The following is a 6,880-nucleotide window of genomic DNA, read 5'->3' as shown; positions in this document are numbered from 1 at the left end:
GTCTATATACAATCCACATAGTAAGTATAAGTATTTAAATAGCGCTGTAACCTGATGGCTCAGTGATTGGGTGCTCGACTGCTCTATTGAAGAATATGGGATCGATTCACGGCTGTGGAGACTGCTTGGAGGTGCCCATGTGCTATGGGATGTCAGTGCATAAGTGGTAAAAATTTATGAAGCCCTCCACTACAGCATGTCGCATAACTTGAGCCGCTCTAGGATGTTAAAGCTCATCCCAGACGAATAAGAACACTCATTTCCTGCTGGATTATGGAACCGTGTACCGAAATTATCCAACTGGAAAACTGCGATTTCCGGCTGGGAAAAAGCTGGACTGACATCTATTTCCTGCTAGATTATGGAACCAGAAATCATGCATGCCCAGCTGGAATTTTGAGATTTCCAGCTGGAAAATTTACACCTCCAGTCAAGCCTCTATCTGGAATATCATTTTTTTTTTCAGCTGGAAAATATGGCCGTCCAGCTAGAAATTCAGCTGGAAATGTGCTTTTCCAGCTGAAATGGGTACGTTTGAACAAAGTCTACTAAGTGTCTATTTTCATGGGGGATAACCGACCTAGACCTAGTTACTAAGGGCAATTTTAGTACACTCAAATAAATGTGCTTGATATGTGCGCCATCTTAAATGTGTGTCAAATTCAGCTGCCTATGAAAACAGCTTGTATTAAGTATATGACGGTACAATGCAGATGTTTTAAACATTAAATATCTCAGTTTCTCTTAGGCATGCAAATGTTCAACACAGCATGCCTCTCCAGGGCATGTAAGTTTCAAGTTACATATCATTAGCATAATCGCATTCACTATACAGCTAGGACAAAGGCACCTATAGTTTTTCTCCAACTAACCCTCTCCAGTGTAAACTGCTTTATCCCTACAAGCTATCTACTTCACCAGCCCACCTGGCTATCTGGGTCCCCTTGTTACATATATCTTTTCCTGGAATTCATTCCTTTACATCTAACTGTCGGATATCTTGCCTTTGAGCTCCTGCTGGTTCACTAATCCACTAGACTCTCTTCCTACCTTTGCTGCTGTCTTAGATTCAATTTCAAGCCTTTTTGAAGTTTCTATCTCATCAATGGTCACAAGCAAGGTATCATATAGGTATCATATAGGTATCATATACTCTTGGAGGCATATCGATTACCAGCTGCTAGCCCTGATTTCAGTGGGAATATACTTGCCAGATGCACTACACTAGCATTACAATAAAGGTGCAATTCACAATAGCCCACATTATTATTTTAGATACATGAAAAGATTATCACTTAAAGTCAGGGGGGTGTCATTGTGTCTGAGAACCCTCATCAGTTTTTACGAGAGGTCTGAGACCCCCCGCACTTGAATATATCCGGTGTCCAGCACTGCACGAATATGAAGCAGGTGCACCCGTTTGGCAAAGGCCTTTATATTGCCTCATCGTTGTCGTCAGCCAAAATATCACACTTTTGCGGCAGCTCTGATCGGTCGAGACAGGATGACGTCATGGAGGTCTCCACCAATCGCAGAGCACCACCACAGTATGCGCGAATGCGTGGCTTATATGGCCACATGGCAATCAATGACTGTTTACTAATCAATTAATGGCTAACTGCAAATAAATGACTTATTATTTATTTCATTACTAATTACACAGTAATGCCTAATTCATTCATAATTATTAATTAATGCCACACACCTGGTAAAATCAACCACACAACAGTAAATGTAGAACAACTGCAAAGATACAAGGAGCGCGATCTTGTCACTGCGCTGCCAAGCAGAATGCACTGAATAAATGCACTTGCAGAATGTGAAAGAGTATCACTCGCTTTACTTGTAGCAGCACTCATCGCTACATGCGCAACAGTCGCGTAGCAGAATGCAGCACTCAGGCTTACGCCTTTCATCACTTTAGTCGCCAAAGTGTCCTCGAATTTTATTCTTTTCAGTGGCAATCAGAGAATGCTTATGATTGTTAAAAAATTTTGCAGCAAGTTTTTGTAAGAATTATTACTTAAATTTAGTAAGAATTAGAATTTTCTAAAACCTGTGATGAAGAAAACAAAAGTTAGTCTTTTACACAGAGGCTGGAACTAATTAAGGTATTTTCACATGCCATCTCTTCGGTTTTGCTGGTTCGCACTGTGTTTTGGTACTAGCTGAGCAAATTGTCAATATGCTCACGCAATATTATTCAGATAATGTACTTGTCACCAGACAAACCAAGCTGGTAGCTCTTACAATATTTTTTGCTAATTTTCATTGCGCTCACTTGAAGTGTAAAAATTATAGCATATATATTGTTTACTTAGTTGATTTTACATTTAACGTGCAATTAAGATTGTACTTTCTATATAAAGTGCTTTAAAGAAATATTGCATATGTTACAAGTGCTGACACTTTGTTGTTTCACTATAAGCTGCTTTACATCACAGATCATCGATCATGCTGGCAGAGTGCAGGGATCACTTTTTCAGGTGCATGTCATAAAATGATCACAAAAACCTCCTTAATATATATAATTTCTCCCATTTAAATAGAAACATGTGCAAAGGCCGCCAGCCCTTTCTCTCACCCTCTTAGTTCCTCCTCAACAATTGCGCTCAAATTTCTAGAGTCTCTCTGATAGAGCCAGACTTTAAGCACTGAAAGTAAGTCATTCATTTCAAAATTACTTTACTAAAGTGACCCACTGCTGTTTCTATACTTCATACTATGTACTCCCGGTACGATGCCAAGAAAGCAGTAATGACATGCAGCAAGCCTGTCCCACAGTGATGGATAAGCAAAAAAAGAATTGATAGAACTACATGTTCAAGGCCTCAGACCTGCCCTGTGTCTCCGGATCACAACCATTCTCTAAGCAGAAGGTATACATGTAAGGCGTTGAGGGTCCATCGAAGTGACAGATGGTGCAAAATGGTAGAAGGTCAAAACTATTTGAAAGTGTGCAGTAGCACTCACTGTTGCATACTGGCTATAGGCACAGTGGCGCCTGGTTACATTTGCCATCACGGGCAAACAAGGGGTTTGGGGGAAGAGACAGGCGGAAATGTTCACGGCGTGTTTGACCACGATTGTTTTTGTTGCCATTGTCTTATATTTTTAATAGCCTCTTCTGTAGGAAAAGGGGAGGGAATAGTCTTACCGGATAGAATTTGGCAGGAAGATGAAAGAATGTGCTCTAGTGTTTGGAGAGGTTTTGTTCACAAGCTTTACTTAGTTTATATACAGATGAAACCCAGACAGTAATTAATGAGAAGGAATTTGCTCTGCGGAAGTAATTGTAATGTTATTACTTTTTGGGAGCAGTATTTAGCAATTTCATTATATTTTTAAGGCTTAGCAAGTAATTGGTAATGTAATTTAATTGCTTTTGAACAGTAACTTTGCCAAGTGTGCTGCCAATTTACCCCAGGATAAAAGACACCAAGTGTCTATTAGGAATGAAATAGATTAAGACATGCCAGCTAGATTTGTGAATGTAATCAGGTAGCTCAAATGGTTTCTCTACTTCTGATTGGCACTTACTTCGGAACATTCAATTGGAAGGCCCTGTTGAACATTCAATAAAAAAATGTTACAACTTAAACTGCTGTGTAGTTTGCATAATTTCTATAACCACATAAGTTGTGAATAAACGAAGTAACTCTGACTCCTGAGTGAGTGAGTGAGTGAAAAAACTTTATTGAGGTCTTTTGGTTAGTCTCGGAGAGTCTTCCTGCAGCCGCTTCTTCGCCACCGTTGGAGACTCCTTAGCACGGGTGGTTCCCTCATTCCAGGCCTCCACTGGTCCTGGCTACCTCGCATGCGTGCTGCACCAATGCCCTTTGGGCGGTGAGCTCGCAGCTGGTTAGCAGGCCCTCCCATTGCTCCGCACTCGGGTTAGTTTGTTTGTGGAAAGTGTAGTTGTGTTTACATTCCCATGTGACGTGGTATAGGGTCGGACTGTCTCCGCACCAGGGCAGCTATCTCTATACTGTGTGGGAAACATTTTGTTTAGAATGTATAAGTTGTGGAAGGTGCCGGTCTGCAGTCTTCTCCAGCTGGTCGCTTCTTCTTGTGTGAGTCGCTTGTGGGGCGGAGGATATTTTAACCTGCTGCCTCTGTAGTGATTTAAAATATCTGCGTACGTCGGGTCCACCATCACGGGGTCCACGAGGTCTTCTGTCAGCAAGGCTCGGTGCGTGATTTCGCGAACCAGGCTGTCTGCCCTCATGTTGCCCTCTATGTTGGTGTGCGCCGGTGCCCAGAAAACTACTTGTGTTGCTTTATAGCCCGAGGCTCCTGCGCCGAGGAGAATGCGTAGGGCCTCCCTGCAGATCCTTCCTTGTTGGAACCTTCTGCAGGCTGTCTTGGAGTCTGTTATTATAACCTGTGATTCGTTTCTTCGATAGCCCTCGGAAGATCTGCCACTGAATGCAAGGAGGGTCCAATGTGCGAGGCTAAACACCAACAAAGAAAAGATCGTGTCAACTCTTCGGGTATATATAGTGTTCCTATGGTCTATGTGTCATATGAATGCATGCTTGCCTGTCGCCCGCTTGGAGCTGCCATTTCAGGTCAGTGCCAGCAAAATAAGCATTAAAACTGGAAGCCTTAGCTGAACTGCCTAATTGGAATGTTCAATTTATTCAAACTGGTGCTTCGAGTCTGTGCCAAAAGCATATTTAGAAATTTTGCAACTGCAAACCTCAATTGACAATCATAATTTTTTTTTCTTGACTGGGCCAGCGTCTCGATGAAAAACATACCATACTGCCCATATCGCAACTTTCACATAATAACAAGTCAAAAGACGATGCCACTGCACTGACTTGAACAAATCTCTGAAAGATGGAAACTATAGAAGTATGGGCGGGGAGGCTCCACGAAAACTGCTGAGTTAATTGAGATACAGGGCACACTCAGTACAACTGCACCTTCCAAAAACAGGAGTTTGCATTATGTACCGTTTTTTCTGACTTACAGATTGATCAGCCACACTGCTGAGCCATAATGCAAACCCAGTTCGCGGTCATACATATACAAGTTTCATATAAGTACCAAAGGCAACCAAAGCAACCTCGAATATTCACCAGCTGTTACTGCCTGCAGTTTCTTTCTGACAAGCGATACAAACCGGCCATACAGCCTGTATTTCCTGTCTCTATCAGATACATTAAACACTGAATTATTAATTGCGAACGCGTAGCCTAGCTGACCGCAAAAAGGAATTCGGAGGTAAATAAATGCAGTACCATAACGTACAGCCTTAGAGCTATGGAACAGAACACTGCACCAACTGCGTATTTGAAGGCGGAATACCTTCGGCAGAACAACGAGATAAGCAGCCCACGGGGAGCCTAATTCCCTTGCGTCGAATGAAGCTCACAATGCACAGCCGAACCCGAAGCCCAGAGCGAAGCTAGAAATTGCACTACGCGAGAAAAACTTCGTCTGCAACTGTACGTCACAATCAAGCGCGTCCAAACTCCGCGCTTGATTGTAGCAACCAAGCGCGGATTTCTCAAATCCTTCTTGCTAATCCAGAGATTAGCAACTTTGATATATGAGTGCGCGAAACGCTTCGACTGAAATAGGCATGGAAATAACCCATGAGTACAAGTGCGCGACCAACGCCATGACCAACGGGCCAACGCCATGCCAACGCCGCCGATACACATAAGTTAAAATTAATAAGAAAATGAACAATAACTTATTTTAAGCCACAATTTTAAGTTACAGATTAGTATTATAAAGGTTTCACTTGCTGTTGCGCACATTTTTTTTTTCTTTTGCTTAGTTTATGATGACGTAGAGTGACGTATTTTGTGCGTGGCAGCAGCGTTTTACTAGTGCTAGAGTCCCTAGAAGTATTTGCTAGTCTGCCGTCCGAGCGGGGTTCCCTATGGAACCGGTTGGCCGCTTCCCGGATGAAAGCGCAGGGGGCGCTGTACGCATTCGGAGCGTGGTCGCGTTGTGTACGTGGTGCTGTGGCGGTTGTGCCGTACTGCGAATCTGCGCCGCGCTGATCGGTTGGTGCCGTGACAAGGCTCGTGCACCATGTGCACTTTTTTTCGCTCGCGAGCCGGAATGCGCGCAAATTAGCTAGCATGTGGGCAAGTGTGCCTTTTTTATGGATATGTGATCGCGTCATGTCCAGAAAACGGGGTAAGCGTGATAGCACGTGTTTCTTGCCCGGATGCAAGACCGGATAGCGCTCGTGCAAGGTGAAATGTTCTCACTTCAGGACACCGAAAGACGCAGGGAAGAGGCAAGAGTGGGAGCGCAACATCAAGCGCGGCTGCAAAGGCAATAACATTGTTTATTGTCTCAGCTAGGGCATAAAGGAATATGCAAAACGAAAATTAAAAGGCGTAATAAATGAAAGAAAATAGACTGGCTGTGTTCTAATAAAATTCAAGAGAGAACGATGATAAGGCCTTTGCCTGCAAGCAATGTACGAAGATGGGTTGCTCGGTGAAAGGCCCACTGCCGTCAGGTGCCGATATTGTCGGCTTCAGTTGCGGGCAAACCCACAAGTGGTGAATATCTTCCTCATTATTTTGTGAGTTGCAGACAGGAAATCCTGGACGTTGTTATAAATATCGGTATATATAAATATCGGATGATCCGGATAGGGGTTGCCCTCACATTACTGTAACGTAGTGTCGACGTTTGTGAGCGACACTTCAAACCCTGCTTTATTGAGCGAAGTTTTAAGACAGGTAAAGGTAATTGAGATTCCACGGGATGTTACGCAACTCACGAAGGATGCCATCTCAACGCTGTTCCTGACACTCCAAAATACTTGTTGAAACCCCTGCCTCTCAAGAGAAAGGAGCGCAACTTGTACGAGCAAAAACAGTCAGCAGGGAGACCTGCAGAG

This window comes from Amblyomma maculatum, chromosome 10 (assembly GCF_055883805.1).
Source record: "Amblyomma maculatum isolate TAMU_Amacu chromosome 10, ASM5588380v1, whole genome shotgun sequence".
Taxonomy (NCBI): domain Eukaryota; kingdom Metazoa; phylum Arthropoda; class Arachnida; order Ixodida; family Ixodidae; genus Amblyomma; species Amblyomma maculatum.
This window is presented reverse-complemented; position numbering follows the sequence as displayed.